The 18684-nt window shown below is 43.3% G+C and overlaps 1 protein-coding gene across 9 annotated transcripts in view; it reads right to left on the reverse strand.

The window, feature by feature from the left end:
- The window catches only part of CARD8 (caspase recruitment domain family member 8), a 33217-nt gene extending 30490 nt beyond the window's left edge, over positions 1 to 2727 (reverse strand). For 8 of the 9 annotated variants that reach the window (XM_036099890.2, XM_036099841.2, XM_078062686.1 and 5 more), the window contains exons 1-2: positions 2659 to 2727; positions 657 to 773 (exon numbers count right to left, since the gene is read on the reverse strand). The gene's annotated coding sequence lies outside the window, so the exon portion shown is untranslated. Of the gene's footprint in view, positions 1 to 656; positions 774 to 2074; positions 2247 to 2658 lie in introns of all 9 variants that reach the window. The other variant, XM_078062687.1, reaches the window with a different exon arrangement.
- Positions 2728 to 18684: the final 15957 nt, after the last annotated feature.

The raw sequence follows: 18684 nt of genomic DNA on the forward strand, positions 1-18684 counted from the left end.
TTTGCAAAACAAGTCCAATTTTAACACTTGTTTTAATTATTTTTTTTTTTTTTTTTTTTAAAGATTTTATTTATTTATTTGACAGAGAGAGACACAGCGAGAGAGGGAACACAAGCAGGGGGAGTGGGAGAGGGAGAAGTAGGCTTCCCGCGGAGCAGGGAGCCCGATGCGGGGCTCGATCCCAGGACCCTGGGATCATGACCTGAGCCGAAGGCAGACGCCCAACGACTGAGCCACCCAGGCGCCCCACTTGTTTTAATTATTTAGATAAGCTCAGCAAGAATAGCACTTGGCCATAAAGATCTTTTTTTTTTTTTTTAATGTTCAGCTAGTCACCATACATTACATCATTAGTTTTTGATGTAGTGTTCAATGATTCATTAGTTGCATATACACCCAGTGCTCATCACCACATGTGCCCTCCTTAATACCCATCACCCGGCCATATAGATCTTCTAAAATTTGCTTTGCTGGAAGTTCTTACAAAGAGTCCCTAGGTTGAACTCTTAGTAGCCTCTCCAGGCCAGAAGCCAAGCCAAGCACTTGCCATCAGACATGACTGCAATACCTGTAGATTTGGGTGAATTCCTCTTCACGAGGTCCCCAAAGTATCCTGAGTTTCCTGCACCTGCCAGGAAGCGACATTCTTTACTCACCCCGGGGAGGCTGCTGGGAACTTTAGAAGCAAGGTATCAGGCCAACACTTCCAAGGGGCTTTATGGCTCCACGTTTCATAAAGTCAACTTCAGTTCCTTAAAGCTGTCTGGTCATATCTGAAATTATACATGTCTTTCTCAAATATGACATTCCAGTCAAAGCCTTGGCAAAATAACCAATGTTTCTAATGGTGTTCTGTTACAGGGAGAACAGATTCTTATTGAACTTATGCAAATGACTATAATTGCCATGGAAGAAAGAATATTCAGAGAGACCTTTTGAATTTCAGAGGGTGTAGAGAGAAAAGTTAACTGCTTCAGTTTGTTTACAAATGCATACTTGATTCCGTTTCTGGAGTCACACTTTTCTTAAGAGAAAGTTTTTTTTTGTTTTTTGTTGTTGTTGTTGTTGTTTTTTTAAAGATTTTATTTATTTATTTGACAGAGAGAGACACAGCGAGAGAGGGAACACAAGCAGGGGGAGTGGGAGAGGGAGAAGCAGGCTTCCTGCTGAGCAGGGAGCCCGATGCTGGGCTCGATCCCAGGACCCTGGGATCAGGACCTGAGCCGAAGGCAGTCGCTTAACGACTGAGCCACCCAGGCGCCCTGGACATATAACATTTTAATAATTACAATGTTAAGTGATGACCTTATTACCAGAACATAGTAAAACTTTAGGAATTGCATATCATCCCTAGAATAGTTAGAGCATTTACCCAGACAACATAACCTAAGGCTTATCATAATTTGTTTGATGGTGCTTTCCAGGTAACTTAAGATACCAAATAAACAAGCCTAATTGGTCCAAAAGACTTCATTTATAATTGAAATCTTGGGGAAGTTTGTTAAAAACCTCAGAAAGTTATAAAGCACATGCCTACGTAGGATTACAGATCATTATAAAACCCAAAACTTGGGTGCCTGGGTGGCTCAGTTGGTTAAGTGACTGCCTTCGGCTCAGGTCATGATCCTGGAGTCCTGGGATCGAGTCCCGTGTCGGGCTCCCTGCTCAGTGGGGAGCCTGCTTCTCCCTCTGACCCTCTCCCCTCTCATGCTGTTTCTCTCTCTCTCTCTCAAATAAATAAATAAAATCTTTAAAAAAGTTAAAAAATAAAAAAATAAAATAAAACCCAAAACTTAATTTTATTTATTTGATCAAAATGACAATAAGATTCCAAAGGCAAATATGTAGGGTCATATAGTTGTTAGCAAAATTTAGCTCCTTTAATACTGAGAAGTTTTAACTAAGTAATCAAAGACCTAAAAAGACAAAATATAGAAACTGGTTTTCCTGGGCAGATAAAGAAAAGAGAGAACAGCATTGTTTACATTTTCTTATCAAGAGTAGACCAACAATTTAGCAAAACTTTGTCTTTTGAACAGAGAGAAAGCAGAATTTCAATATTCTCCCAGTGTACCTTTAAAATCCACTCATTTCAGGACACCTGGGTGGCTCAGTCAGTTAAGCATCTGCCTTCGGCTCAGGTCATGATCCCAGGGTCCTGGGATCCAGTCCCGCATTGGGATCCTTGTTCAGCGGGGAGCCTGATTCTCCCTCTCCCTTTGCTGCTCTCCCTGCTTGTGTTCTCGCTGTCAAATAAATAAAAATTTTTTTTATTTATTTGACAGAGGGAGAGACAGCGAGAGCAGGAACACAAGCAGGGGGAGTGGGAGAGGGAGAAGCAGGCTCCCCACAGAGCAGGGAGCCCGATGTGGGGCTCGATCCCAGAACTCTGGGATCATGACCTGAGCCGAAGGCAGACGCTTATCGACTGAGCCACCCAGGCGCCCCTCAAATAAATAAAATCTTAAAAAAAAAAAAAAAAAAACTGCAACAGAGATCATGAGCTTATTTGACCTTCAGTAAATTTTGGTAGAATAAAAGTTTCAGATTTAATGTTGATCACTTTCAAGACATGTTTATAGTTTAAATACCAAATTATATTCCTCCTGGGTTCTCTTTCAGAAGCCAATCAGTTTGTTTCCCATTGTCAGTTCTTACCCGAGGCACCAGTGGGGAAATCTGAAGTGAATGGTGTCCAAAGGCCCGCAGTACCCAAGATGGTGCAGAAACAGGAAGAGGAGAGAGAAGGGGAGGAGACAGAAGAGGCAGAGTGCTGCCCGAAGGCGGAAAAAGGAGGTTCCCGGTCCTAAAACCTGTCAGCCCAGACAGATGAGCAGACCCAGATTTTTGTTCATTTGTTTTTCCTGAGTGAAATTAGGCTGTCCATGTCAGGCCGGAGAAGACAGGGAATGTGCCTGATACAAAGGGAGTTTCGGCAGCTGTTTGGGAATATTCCGGAAAGTTCCCGTCCTGGGGTAGACTAACTAGAAACAGTTGGTTCCAATTATAGCCGTTAACCCAGAAATGAGGGAGAAGCTCCCACATCTGTTAGGAGGAGCAGTGAGAAGAGTGAGAGTCAGCATCCCCTTTGCCAAGGCGGGCCTGTATTTCCTCCAGCAACCTGGGTTTATTCTGAGGAGGTCTACTTAGATAATTACCATCCAATATGTCAGGAGGGAGTTTATTAGTCGGACCCGTTCGGGCAAACACGTTCTGCAAGAGGCCCTTAGGTCGGGGTCCCGGTGTAGAGCAATGAAGGTCCCCTAGGTCCATTTGCCTGTGTCCTGCAGAGGAAATCTTAACGGATAGATCCCACTGAGGCCATGTGGTGTTACAGGAACTCAGTCCTTTCCTAAATTTCGCAATCTGAATTGTTTCCGGCGGCACCCCAAGAGAGAAGAGAGAAGGTCCGTTATCCAAAAAAAAAAAAACAAAACAAAACCCAGCGACTCCTGGGTGGCATCCCACACAGGGTATGTCAGAGATTCCTGGTGTCAAAGTGACCCAAGGCGTCCCCTGAACACAATCACTGGGATCACCGCCCGTTAAAGGCCCCATAGGAGGGATGCTAGTGTCCCCCCCCCATCACCCCAGGCTTCCCCCATCACCTCCCAAGCTATACGTAGGTGCTTGACATATGGACCGAAATACCCTGCCTTGGAGGTTGGGCTGCAAATGTCACTCGTTATTTTACCTTGCTGAAGAACCTATAGCTTTTAACCCATGCGAAACACTAGAAAAGTTTTACGAGGGGAAGTTACCCAATTTTGCAGTACTCGGTCCAGAAGAGTCCCCTCAAGGATGGCCTGTTTCCCATCTCAGGAATACAGTTCGTTCCTGTCCATGTCATAGAGAGATGCCTATGAGGGCGTCCCCACATACCAGCTCTCCGTCCCCTAACCAAGGCGTCCCTTGGCGACCCGTCCTAGAGTGAGAGAGTGGCCTAACACCCTAGGACACCACAAAGTCAGGCCAGCAGGAATAACCACTCTGCCCTGCAGCCGACACCCAACGCTCCCCACCCTCTGGACTAGCACTGAGTGAATATTTTAGGTAGCTCGACCATAGTCAAGGGTGCAAACTGATATCTAGGGATTTGTGGACAGGTATGTGGGGCTCGTGGAGGAGGCTTCCCGGGGCTGAGACCTCCAGGGACGGTCTCCATCCTTTTTACGTGTCTCGGACACCCCACAGTCATTTATGATGTCCAGGGCAGGCTCAGAGCACGGGATAGCCAGTCCTCATGTGCGCTCCCTGGATGAGGCCTGAAATTAGGGGAATTCTAATTCCTCCTAATTCATTTTGTTTGCACCCAAGGCTCTGGTAAGCAAATGCCCAGTTAAGAAAAAACACAAGTGTCCACACAAAAAGATTTTTTTAAAAGTTTATTTATTTAAGTAATCTCTACACCTAACATGGGGCTCGAACTCACAACCCTGAGACCAAGTCACATGCTCCTCTGACTGAGCCAGCCAGGTGCCCTGGGAAAGACTGATTCATTGGCGATCATGGAAATGCCCATGAAAACCACCATGAGATACTATTCTCATCCACAATAGGAAATAGGACAAAACCAAGGGTAAATGAAGAGGTGAAGCAACAGAGACTCAAACTGGTAGTGAGTGGATTTTGGAGAAGACACAACCACTTTGGAGGATAATTTGGCTACATCTAGAAAAAAAAAAAGATTCAAGCATTGAATTGCTTTGGATCAGCAACCCCATTCCCAGAGTCTCATATAGGCACCTGGAAACGTGCAGAAAAAGTTGATTGTGTTATCGCCTGCTATTGGGAAGAAAGTTGTAACTAGCTAAATGTCAATCATCAAAAGAATGGATACATCAATCATGATGCCATCACTAATTAACCTGAGAGAGCAATTAACAGGAACTAATTAGGGCGTGTGGCTGGCTCACAGAGCACTCAACTCTTAATCTCAGGGTCATGAACTCAAGCCCCACGTTGAATGTGGAGTCTACTTATAACAAAACAAAATAAAAAAACAAAAAACCTCTCCCCCCCAGGAATTAATTAGAACCACATGGTAAACATGAACAGATACAAAAAAAAAATACCGATTAAAAACCAAATTGCTTAAAACATGGATTACAGCATGATACTAAGCAAATAGAAATTTTCAAATAATACGTTTAGAAATCTATGAATAATGCAGGAGGATTAAGGCCAGTTTCTGGACAGCAGTTATAGCTGAAGGGCTAGATGCCTTCCAGAGGGAGCTCCATGTACAGCCTCGGTTTTATTTAAAGTATCCTATTGTGGGTGTAATCTCCTCTATTTAAAAGAAAGGTTTGTGTGAGCCTATTATAAACTCTGCAAAACTGAGTTTAATTTTGCTTTCTTCTGGCTCAGATCTACCCACAGTGACCTCGGCTTCCGAAGGTCACGAAAACCCACTTCCCCTATGTTGCTGATTTCAAAAGGAGCTTAGAAGTAGGCAATCCGCCCCTAAAAGCTACTCCCATTTGTCCCTCCCTCCCCTAAGGCCACACCACCTGCTCTAGGGCTGGTGGCTCTGACGTCCCTAGGCTGCTCTAGGTTCTGTTCATTTGGGAAGGAGTACTCCAAAGGGAAGGGGCCCAGGCTGAGTCAGATGTGAAATAGGGACCTCCCCTTCTTAAATGAAGAAATCCTGCCTCCTGTTATTTATAACCTAATGCTTTCCCAGGGAGATGTGTGGTTACTGACACTCTATTTTATTTTATTTTTTCATTTTATTTTCAAGTAATCACTATACCCAAGGTGGGGCTCGAACTCACAACCTGGAGATCAAGAGTTGCCTGGTCTACCGACTGAGCCAGATAGGCACCCCACTGATACTCATATTTAAATGTTTCTATAAGGGGCGCCTGGGTGGCTCAGTCGTTAAGCATCTGCCTTCAGCTCAGGTCATGATCCCAGGGTCCTGGGGTCAAGCCCAGCATCGGGCTCCCTGCTCCTCGGGAAGCCTGTCTCCCTCTCCCATTCCCCCTGCTTGTGTTCCCTCTCTCGCTGTGTCTCTCTCTGTCAAATAAATAAATAAAATCTGAAAAAAAAAGAGAGAGAGAACTTAGTAACATAATCCTCTTAATTAACTGGTTCCTGAATTTGTCTCCACCATGAAACACCTGAACAGACTCATTAATCAGTTACTCCCCATCCCTCCCTCTTCCAGCCCCCGGTAACCATCAATCCACTTTCTGTCTCTATGGTTTGCCTATTCTGGACATTTCACAGAAACAAAGTCATTTATATGCTGCCTTTTGTGAATGGTTTCTTTCCCTTAGCATAATGTTTTTGAGATTCATCCATGTGGAAGCACATATCAGTACTTCATTCCTTTTTATGGCTGAATAATATTCCACTGTATTGATAACCACATTGTGTTTACCCATTGATGGACACTTGAGTTGTTTCTACCTTTTGGGTCTTATGAATAGTCCTACTATGAACATTCATGTACAAGTTTTTCTATGAAGACCTGTTTTCAATTCCTCTGGGTATGTACCTAGAAGTAGAATTGCTGAGTCATATGGTAATTCTATTTAACTTTTTTTTTTTAGATTACTTTTTTTTTCAATTTAGAGAGAGAGAGAGAGCGAGGGTAGGGAGGGGCAAAGGGAGAGGAAGAGAGAGAGAATCTTAAGCACATTCCATGCCCAGGTGAAGCCCAATGTGGGGCTCGATCTTATGACCCCAAGATCATGACCTGAGCCGAAATCAAGTCAGACGCTTAACCAACTGAGCCACCCAGGTGCTCCATAGATTTCTTTTTTTAAGTAATCGCCACACTCAACGTGGGGCTCGAACTTACAACCCCAAGATCAAGAGTTGCATGCTCTACCCACTGAGGCAGCTGGGCACCTCTATGTTTAACTTATGAAGGAAACATGGGGAGTAAGTTTCTTGGGATCTTAGGAATTTTTCAAAGATGACTCTAACGTGAAAGCAAGATTTGGAATCTCTGCCTTAGGACACATCCTGATCAGATTTTAGCATGCACCCTCCTAGTTAAGCAAGTGTTTGGTAGAGAAGATCTCCAAATTATCCCACAGGGCATTTGAGAAATATGCTTTGGCATTTCTTATGGTGGGATTCACCGTTTGGAGAAAGTAGATGGGAACAAAAACCGGGGTGATAATATCCAAGATTGTAGATGGTTTTCAAATGTACAAATTACCCACGGGATATTTCAGAGAGTCGTGTTAGTGTTCTCAATAGCGAGGTTCAGACTTTGGAAAAATTAGAAAAAATTATCATCAGTGACTTCATTTATGAATACTGATACATTTCTTCACATGACTTCCAGCGTCCCTGCTAAGCGGCCAACTCATCCTTCCGAGCAGAGAGCAGGGTCAGACATTAATTCCCCGGGACTTGTCTGCAGGAGGCAGGGAGGGAAAATGATGTCCATCCTGACCTCCCACATCTTCAAATCATGGTGTCCTCCCACTTCCTCTGAACACCTGTAGCTGGAGTTCAGAGCTCCACATGAAGGAGTCTTGGCCGATTCCTAGAAAGGCTACCACCCTCTGTGAATTGCTCAAATATTGATGTCCTAAGAATTGTTTTTCTCTGGGAACTGGCTTCCCATTTCACATCTGGGAAATAACCACTCAGAATGTTATCCTCCAAGAGCACCCAGCTGGCTCAGTCCGTGGAGCATGTGACTCTTGATCTCAGGGTTGTAAGTTCAAGCCCCACATTGGGTATAGAGATTACTTTAAAATATTAAAAAGAAGAAGAAGGAGGAGGAGGAAGAGGAGGAGGAGGAGGAAGAAGAAGAAGAAGAAAAAGAAGAAGAAGAATGTTGTCTTCTCATTCAAGGCAAAGGCCATGATCTGAACCCTGAAAATTATGAGCCTTTCAAAGCAAAGATGAAGGAAATGCCGGCTTCACTCAAAAATATCATTAAAATCAGTGAAACAGGTAAGATACCATACCATCTTATTTTTTTTTTCTTAAAGATTTCATTTATTTATTTGAGAGAGACAGAGCACGAGAGCATAAGCAAGGGGAGTGGCAGAGGGAGAGGGAGAAGCAGGCTCCCCGCTGAACAGGGAGCCCGATGCAGAGGCTCCATCCCAGGACCCTGGGATCATGACCTGGGCCGAAGGCAGACGCTTAACTGACTGAACCACCCAGGTGCCCCCATACCATCTTCTTTTGACTGTATTGCCCATGGCATAAGAAAATATAATATTGAGAAATAAGTTGCTCTCACTTCAGATAATAGATTTCATTAAATTTTTAAGTAGGGAAAATCATTTATTATGTCACAGACACCTGTCCCCAGACACTGATTAGGTGAATGGGTATCCATTTAACAAAGATTCTTCCTAAACACTATTAGCAGGAAAAGATGCCTGGTAACCAGGGACCAATCTGGGGGTTCTTGAGCATTCCATGTTATTGCAGTGCTTCTTGCCAAAAAATATTATTCACCTCTTATCCAAATAGCTGGATTTTTACCATCAAGAAAAATTCCTTTTTTCTGGAGTATATTTTTGCCTCCAAGTTTCCATTATAAAGCAGTGCTTTTTGGCCACATATATGCAGTATGGCAGATTTGTTGATCAATGAATTTCTGAGAATTTATACTTAGAATAAGAACTTTGGAGAGAACTGGAATTATCAGAATTGATTCAAGTGATTGGGGGGTGAAAAGTTGAGTGACAAGACAGATTGGATCTTTAAATAATTTTGCTATGATCACCCTATGTCTGTATTTGGCCATAGTGTTGGGACCGGGGGTCATGAGGGAAATAACAAGTAATTCTTTTTTTTTTTTTTTTTTTTTTTTTTGAGGATCTAGTGTCAGACCTGATTCCAGAAACATCATGTATGGCTATAAAATCTAACTAGGAAGTAGATGTCGTCTTTTCTTATGATGAGTTAAGAAAGTCAGAAAATTGAAAAAAATGAAAAAACTCTGTCACCATCACATAATTAAAAACAGGAGCCAAGATTATATCTAGAATAGTGCTGTCCAATAGGATTTTGTACAGTGATGAAGATGTGCCCCGTCTGCGTTGTCCAGTGAAGAATCCACTAGCCATCTGTCACTAGTGAGTGCTCGAAACGTGACTAGTATAACTGTAAAACCTGAGTTTAAATTCATTTAAAGATTTATTTATTTATTTTAGAGAGAGAGAGAGAGAGAGAGCGTGCGGCACCCAAGTGGGGAGAGGGGCAGAGGGAGAGAGAATCTCAAGCAGACTCCCAACTGATCGGGGAGGCCAACTCGGGGTTCAATCTTACAACCCTGAGATCACGACCTGAACCAAAATCAAGAGTTGGATGCTTAACCGACTGAGCCACCCAGACACCCCGAGTTTAAATTCATTTAAGTGTATTTCCTTTTACCTTAATTTTTAAAAAATGGTTTTTTTAAATGTAGAAAAAGAGGGGCGCCTGGGTGGCTTGGTCGTTAAGCGTCTGCCTTTGGCTCAGGTCATGATCCCGGGGTCCTGGCATCGAGCCCCGCATGGGGCTCCCTGCTCAGCGGGGAGCCCGCTTCTCCCTCTCCCGCTCCCCCTGCTTGTGTTCCCTCTCTAGCTGTCTCTGTCTTTGTGTCAAATAAATAAATAAATAAACTCTTTAAAAAAAATTTTTTTTTAAGATTTTATTCTTAAGCAATCTCCATACCCAATGTGGGGCTCAACCTCACAACCCCAAGATTGAGAGTCACATACTCCATCAACTGAGCCAGCCAGGCATCCCTAATTAATTTAAATTTAAATAGCCACATGTGGCCAGCAGCTACCCTAATGGACAGCTCAGGTCTAGATATATCCCATACCAAAGCCAATGGTCTTTCTAGTATAGCACGCACTGTGATAAAGCGTTTCATATTCTACACAATAACATTGCTTCTTTGAGATGGCAACTTTCAACACATTGTGGGGAAAAAAGTGTTAAAACTTGTTTTGGGATAAAATTGGAAAGAAGACTTTTAATCTATGAATAATTAATAAGCCACTGAATGCCAGATCTAGAAGATGTCTTGAAGCCACATAGATATTTAATTTCTAAAGCTTAATTGAGGTGGAGCAAGGACAACAGAAATATGGGTAATAAACAAGTTATTTCTGTATGTCTCCTGGCCATCAATATGCAAATGATCAGTTCCTAAAATTAGCGCTGTCTCAAAGTCTCATCGGAAAACGATGTTCGAGCAGCTGCCTTCCCCCAGAGTTTGTGTGGAGAGAATTACCCATGAGAATTTTTCAAACACACACTTTCCTTTGCATTTTAGCTATTCCCCTGTCTCTGTTGGTTTTTCCTCCTGTGAAGACAGATAAATGCTTTCCGCATTTGGAAGATACACACGTCCAGATCCATCATGGACTTGAGGCATCATCAGATTCATCCACGTGAAGACAAAATTGCCTTTGCTTTCTGTTGTGGTCCCGATTTTCTCTCTCCCCTTTGAGGCTGCGATCCACAGGTCACAGCTTTCCTCCCACTCATGTTCCTGGCTCGTTTTTTTCTATCCTGGATTTCTCAACTTTATGTAAATTTAAGTAAAATCATTTGATAGAAATGTCTTTGGAGAGCATTACCTTCTTATGGCAGACAGAATAATGGCCCTCCAGGGATGCCCGTGCCCTAATCCCTGAAACCTGTGGATTTGTTCCCTCACATGGCAGAAGGGATGTGGCAGAAATGATTCAGCTGAAGACTCTGAGATGGAAGGTTATCCTGCATTTTCTGAGTGGGCGCCACGTGATCACAAGGGTCTGTATAAATGAAAGAGGGAAGCAGGAGTGTCGATCGCAGACACGCCGGTGGAAGCAATGGTTGAAAGATGCACTTTCAAGATGGAGGAAGGGGCCATAACCAAGGAATCCAAGCAGCCTCTAGACGTTGGGAAAGGCAAGGAAATGGATTCTCCCCTTAAACTGGTTCTGGTACCAATTCCAATGTGTGTGGTGGGGGACACCAACAAGCAACTCTTGGGACACCAACTGGGTGTCCTATAATCCAACTCAATTCTTTTTTTTCCCAAGATTTCATTTTTAAGTAATCTCTACACCCAACATGGAGCTTGAACTCACAACCCCAAGATCAAGGGTCACACGCTCTGCTGATTGAGCCAGCCAGGCGCCCCAGTCCAACGCAGTTCTGACACTGTCTACCCAGAGATGTGTCAGAAGCCACAGGGGGAGGGCTCCGTCCTACAAGACTGTCCCCACCCCTTCAGACGCCAGCCACCAGCCCGGGTGGTCACCAACTGGTCAACCAACTGGTTACAAATCAGAGGTTCCTAAGACCCCCTCCTTGGGTTTGATTAATTTGCTAGAGCGGCTCACAGAACTCAGAGAAACATTTTTATTTGCTAGATCGCCAGCTTGTTACAAAAAGACTCAACTCAGGAAGAGCAGATGGAAGAGATGCATTGGACCAGGCTTGGGGAAAGGAAGCAGAGAGCTTCCGTGCCCTCTCCAGACCAACTCCCTCCCCAATCTCCAGGGGCCCATCAACCCGGAAGCTCTCTGAACCCTGTCCTTTGGGGGTTTTATGGAGGCTCCCTTACAAAGCCTTGATTAAGTAAATCACTGGCCATTGACGATGGATACCACCTCCAGCCCCTCTCTGCTCCCCGGAGGTGGGGGTGCAGGGGGGCGGGTGAAAGTTCCAACCCTCTCCACACAAGGCTGGTTCCCCTGGCAATCAGCCCCATCTTTCAGTGCTTTCCAATAGTCACCTCATTAACATAACAAAAATGCCTTTATCACTCTCATCACAGGAAATTCTAAAGATTTTTAGAAGCTCTGTGCCACACACAGTGGAAGACTCTTGTAGATTCATTTGATACGATTTCAAATCCCACTTGTTTCTAACTAAAATGAAATTGTCCCTTTTTTTTTTTGGTAAGCCCCGTGCCCAAGGTGGGGCTTGAACTCATAACCCTGAGACCAAGAGTCATGTGCTGTACCAACTGAGCTAGTCAGGGGCCCCCAAATGAAATTGTTCTTTAAGAGTAAAATCCTTCTGGGGCCCCTGGGTGGCTCAGTCAGTTAAGCGTCTGCCTTGGGGTTCAGGTCGTGATCCCGGGTCCTGGGATCGAGCCCCGCATCAGGCTCCTTGCTCAGTGGGGAGCCTGCTTCTCCCTCTGCCCCTCCCCCTGCTTGTACCCCCTCTCTATGTGTGTCAAATAAATGAATAAAATATTTTTTTTTTAAAAAAAAGAGTAAAATCATTTTGCTGTAAGAGTGAAGGACAGAATGTCGTCATGTCATCCGCGTCACTGGGAAGCTCTCTGTAGCTCAGCTTCCGAGCAACCCCGACAGGGACTTATCAATAAAAACACAAAAGCAACTGGTGACCAGGGGACATTTAGACCATAGATATGGAGAATCTGTGGAAACTGTTGCAAATGAGCAAGGGGACGCTTTGCTCTAAGTAGCTCTCCGAGGACCTCGGGGCGATTAGCTCCTGCCAAGGTCAAGGCAACTCTTCCCAACAGGTGGAAAACGGAACATCGGCCCCCAAAGGCTGTCCACACAGATGCCACACTCTAAGCAACATACGGGGACTTTCGCTTTCATCCTGGCAGCTGGGCGTCAGCTCACCAGATTACCAACAGGTATAAAAATACACCTCAACTAAATGACTTTATTCCCTTTCATCTCCTCTTGTCTGGAGCAATAGTGTGATTGATCTGCCATTGGTTTGGACTCTGTTATTTCTTTATGGGCTTACTGGAGACGTCAGCCTATATGCTGTTGTCTTGTGAGTTTATTATGATTCCCGCAGTGAACCTGTGTTTAAAAAATTGCTGGCAAAGACATACTCAATCTCTGAGTGTTAGTTTGCCTCCTGAAACAAAACAAGGCCACATGTGTATTTTTTTTACAGATTTTTTATTAATTTTTTGAGAGAGAGAGAGCACAAAGGGAGAGTGAGAGGGAGAAGCAGACTCCCTGCTGAGCAGAGAGCCCAATATGGGACTTGATCCCACCACCCCGAGATCCTGACCCGAGCTGGAGGCAGATGCCTAACTGACTGAGCCACCCAGGTGCCCCCCACCCCAAATCTTAGCCCTCGTGCGTAAAGCAAGATCAATTAATATAGATATGAAAAGACCATGCTTTGGAATGTCAGGATAGAGGAGAAAATCCTTAACTGCCTTGGGGAAATTCTTGCTTCTTTTATTTTGCATTTTATTTTCAAAGTGGATCACTTTCAAATCAAGGAGTAGGGCCATAGGATGACACAAAATCGTTTTCCATTTCTTAAATGTTATTAAGAAACAGAGTTACAGGATCTGTGGTGTTTGTGATTTCTTGCACCATTTTCCCACATTGAGGAGGAAAAACTTTTCCTCTTCCCTCTTAGGTTTGGTGTAGGGAAGATGTTAGGGTTTGAAGCTGACGGCCAAGAAAGAATTCTTGAGACATCTTTGGTGCAAAAAGCTTATTTTATTAAAGCATGGGGACAGGACCTGTGGGCAGAAAGAGATGCAGTGGGTCCTGAGGAGTGGCCCATTATATACTTTCAAGTTGGGAGGGGGTTGGGGATAGCGTAAGTTTCCTGAGGAATTTTTGGAAGCAAGGTTTCCAGGACCTTGAGGGGGCTAGCTATTGTTGGGAAAAGGTCATTTATTACCGTCTAATAAAACCTTAGTCATGAGACCCTTCCGATGTATATCAGTGGGTCATATGCTTGGGGGATGAGTGCCAACATGTATCTTGGGGGTAGAGATACACAAGTTTCCAAAGGAATTTTTATATGTTAAAGTAGACTTTGAGGATCCTGGGAGTCGGGCTAAGATTGCCTTTTGCCCTTAGCAAAGTATTAACATCGAGGTAGCTGAGTTTCTAGAGGAATGTCACCCTGCTTGTTTCAAGGACTTGTCAGTAGGTTATAGGCAGCAGGGAAGTTTAATTTTTCCTTTGCCTTTCTTTCCCACATCAGGCTACACACCTGGGGGCCTGCAAATTATACTAACAAAAGACAGATGCATAGGAGAAAAGGCACACGGTTTTTATTAATAGTTTCATAGGAAAGAAGTGAAACTCAAGCAGTAGGAAAGATGATTGGGGCATTAAGGGACAAGACCTAGCGAGGGAGGGGACCAGGAAATATAGGGGGGAATAATGGAAGATATGGGCTCTTTTAGTAAGGTCGGTTTATGCAAATTCGTCTTTGTGTTGACTCTCCACCTTCCACAGTGAGAGTCCTTTTTCTCTCCCCATACAGAGCTGGGGGGCAGGGGCTACAGGCACCTTCCTCAAAGAGAAATTTATGTTTTGCTTTCAGGCACTCAAGGGAAGGACAGAGAGCTCTTGTTGCATCTACCAATTCTCAATTGCCTCCAGCTCAAAATAATCCTTATGCCAAAGTGACGTATTTTGGAGTGGCATATTCTTCTCCCCCAACTTTTTTTGAGATATTATTGATATATAGGTAAGTTTAAGGTGTACCATGTAACTGATGCTGGGTGGTTGAACTCAACAGTCAAGAAAGAATTCTGGCTCGATCTGTGGCGTGTGGGACTCTTGAGCTCAGGGTTGTGAGTTCGAGCCCCACGTTGGGGGTAGAGAGAAAGAGAAAGAATTCTTGAGACATTTTATGGTGCAAAAAGGTGCTTTTATTATAGCACGGGGACGGGACCCTTGGGCAGAAACAGCACTGGGGTGGTGAAGAGGGAATGATTTTATGTTCTTAAGTTGGGGGTGGGTAGGTAGAGGTCAAGTCTCTAAAGGGAAAGACTTAGAGCATCCTGGAAGCCTGGCTATTGTCAAGGTAAGGTTGCTTTTAGTCTCTAGCAAAGCATTGACATTAAGGTGGCCATGAGTTCCCTGACGACTGTCCTACTCAACCTGTCTCAGGTATTTATCAGTGGGATTTAATTTTATCTGCATTCATTCTCCTCGTCATCATGATTTTGTAGGGAAGGAAAAATTCTCCCTCCATCCTTCCAAGGTCTTCCAGCTAAATTTACGTGAGACAGATGAACAAGAAAACAACAAAGTTGCATTGTGGGCGCACAGAAGCTCCATAATGAAACGGAGACCAAGAGAAATGACCAAGGCAGGCAGTTTTTATACTTTTTTAGACAAAGAGACCGTACATTTGTGAGGAATTTATAGGATAAGGAAAATAGGTGTTTGGGAGTTTTGATTCGGAACGAATTTGGTTTTGGAGGGGTTGGGGTTTTTTTTTGTTTTTGTTTTTTAAAGATTTTACTTATTTGACAGAGAGAGAGAGCACACAAGCAGGAGGAGGAGCAGAGGGAGGGGGAGAAGCAGACTCCCCGCTGAGCAGGGAGCCCAATGCAGGGCTCATCCCGGGACCCTGTAATCATGAGCTGAGCCGAAGGCAGACGCTTAACCCACTGAGCCGCCCAGGTGTCCCGAGGAAGGAATTTAAAGTGGAATTAGGGCCCAGGTAGACCAGGAGAAAAGGGACAGGTTTTATTTTTACATTGTTCTGGGCTTTAAAGTCCCTATCTCTGGAGATAAGGTTGTCTTTTTACATCTTAGTACAGGGAGGGTACCTTTGAAATGGGAGATTTATTTCCAGCTTTCAGGGGGACAGAGGAGGGTCTGAGTGTCCTTGCATTGACTGTTTCTTAAGTAACTTTTATTCTAAAGTAACCAACAAATCTGGCCGCCTAGCTGGCTCAATCCATAGTGTGTGTGACTCTTGAGATCTTGGGGTTGTGAGTTCAAGCCCCACGATGGGTGTAGAGACTACTTGAAAAAATAAATAAATAAATAAACCTAAAAAAATAAGGGCTCCTGGGTGGGTCAGTCGATGAAGCGATGAAGCGTCTGCCTTGAGCTCAAGTCATGATCCCGGGATCCAGGGATCCAGCCCCCATGTGGGGGCTCCCTGCTCAGCAGGGAGTCTGCTTCTCCCTCTGCCCACCACCCCCTGCTTTTGTTCTCTCTCTCTCTCTGTCAAATAGATAAAATCTAAAAAAAAAAAAAAAAAAAAAAAAAACCTTTAAAAATAAATAAATAAAATAATCAATATACCAAAGTGGCACATTTTGGGGTGGCCTGCCCTTGGCCCCTAAAATTTGGTAGACACATTTATTGCAAAATGATTATGGGGTGGCATATTCTGATCCTTGTGCACTAAAACTGTAGTAGATGACTGACGCCAGTCTTCTGTGACATCTCAAGTGACCTCAAGGAGGAATCTGGAACAGCAAGAACTGGAAAACCAGTTAAGCAGAGGCATGCAAGCAATATTTTTAACATAACAACATTGGCTGGAAAATGTACAATTTCATGAAGTACAGTTATTTTTTAAGCATAAAGGAAAAGTATTTTTTCTCTCCCTCTCTGTTTTTTAAGTAAACTCTCCACCTAGCGTGGGGCTGGAACTCACAACCCAGAGATCCAGAGTCACATCCTTCACCAACTGAGCCAGCCAGGTGCTCCAGGAGTAGAGTTGTTTGTTTGTTTGTTTGTTTTTTAAGTAGAGTATTGGAAGCACAAAGTGGGGGCTTGAATTCACGACCCCGAGATCAAGACCTGAGCTGAGATTAAGTCAGATGCTTAACCTAGGAGCCACCCAGGTACCCCTCTAGGAATAGAGTATTTTTGAAGTCCTCATCATTTTGTGAAAATGCATAAAGGGAAACCTCACTAAAATGGAGTCAGGAATCCAGAAGGGGGAGTGCTTGTGCTGTACTAAAGAGCACCCCCCATCACCCCTCAATCAGAGGCTGCTGAGAGTTTGATACCTTCCCACATTCAGGTTTGCACACACACCAGTGTTAATGGCCACGTGGGCTCCCCTAGGATTGCTCCCTGCAACAGCAGAAAGTCTGGGGTGAAGCATGAGACGAAAAGCATCTTTAGAACTAATTTTTTATTTGTTTTTATGAATAATCTCAGATTACACACAGCTGAAGTAAATAGCAAAGAACTAGAAGGTTGGTAGGGGAAGAAAAATCCAGAATGATGTGTGGAATGTAAGAGAAGGGAATATAAAAACAGAAACAAAAACAAAACAAAACAAAACAAAAAACAGGAAAAGGGGGCCCCTGGCTGGCTCAGTCAGTGGAGCATCTGACTCTTGATCTTGGGGTTTTGAGTTTGAGTCCCATGCTGAGTGTACAGAGATTACTTAAAAATAAAATCTTAAAAAAAAAACCTCAGCAGTGTTGGGGAGGGGGCTAAGGAGTGCCTATTACCTTGAAAAGAATAAAAATTATAATGACAGCTGAATTCCCAATAAAAAGATCGGGCCACAGAGAAAGTATGGAATGATGTCTTCAAAGTACAAAGGAGAAAGTACCAATCCAGAATTCTATACCCAGTAAAAATATCCTTAAAAATAAAAATGAAATGGACCATTTTGAGGCAAGAATTTGAAAGAATTTATCACCAGCTGCCCTACATTAAGGAAAAAAGAAAAAACATAATGCAGATGGAAGCAGAGATGCAGAAAGGACCAAAGACACAAAGAGAAGAATAAATATCGAGGGAAATTTAAATTAATGTTGGCTGTATAAAACAGCAAGGATAGCATCATATAAGATTTAAAATGCATACTGTGGGGCGCCTGGTGGCTCAGTCATTAAGCGTCTGCCTTCGGCTCTGGTCATGGTCCCAGGGTCCTGGGATCGAGCCCCACATCGGGCTCCCTGCTCAACAGGAAGCCTGCTTCTCCCTCTCCCTCTCCCACTCCCCCAGCTTGTGTTCCTTCTCTTGCTTTGTCTCTCTCTGTCAAATAAACAAAATCTTTAAAAAAAAAATGCATACTGTTCCAAAACACATAACACCAATAGGTCATAAATTGGGAGGAAGCCAGTGAATTTAAATTCTAAGGCCTTTACATTATCTTTGATGTAATAAAACTATACTTTTGGGGCACCTGGGTGGCTCAGATGGTTAAGCGGCTGCCTTCGGCTCAGGTCATGATCCTGGAGTCCCAGGATTGAGTCCCGCATCGGGCTCCCTGCTGTCAGCAGGGAGTCTGCTTCTCCCTCTCACCCTCCCCCCTCATGCTCTCTCTCTCTATCTCATTCTCTCTCTCAAATAAATAAATAAAATCTTTAAAAAAAAAAACTATACTTTTATACTAGATGTTTATGTCAAGAATGTATTTTCAGGGTCACCTGGCTGGCTCAGTCAGTGGGGCATGTGACTCTCAATCTTGGGGTTGTGAGTTCGAGCCTTGAGTGTTGGTTGTAGAGACTACTTAAAAATAAAATCCTAAAAAAAAGAATATATTTTGAGATCTCTAGGGTAACTGAAAAAAATTTTGTAAGGTTCAATAATTTAGAGAGGGATTATAAAATATTCCAAGATTTGTCAAGAAAGTAGAAAAAGGAACACTGGACAATAAGGAGAAAATATAAATTAAATTGTAAGATGGCAGATTTAAATTCAATTATATCAGTAATTAAATATAAATGGATTGACTTCAATTCAAAGACAAAGCTTTTCAGATGGGATTTTTAAAATTCAGTTATTAAAAAAAATAAAAATAAAACTTCAGTTCTAGTGACCATAGAGATTATAGAAATGTGCTTTAAATATAATGATACCAAAGAGTGGGAAGCAGAAGCCTTAAGATAAATTATAACACAAAAACACTAACTTCAAAAAAACCCCAAACTAGTGTATTTGTACACCCATTTTTTTTCTTAAGATTTCTTTTTTTAAGTTTTATTTATTTGTGAGAGAGAGAGAGAGGACAAGCAGGGGGAGAGAC

The sequence above is a fragment of the Halichoerus grypus genome, chromosome 15 (assembly GCF_964656455.1).
Source record: "Halichoerus grypus chromosome 15, mHalGry1.hap1.1, whole genome shotgun sequence".
Lineage (NCBI taxonomy): Eukaryota > Metazoa > Chordata > Mammalia > Carnivora > Phocidae > Halichoerus > Halichoerus grypus.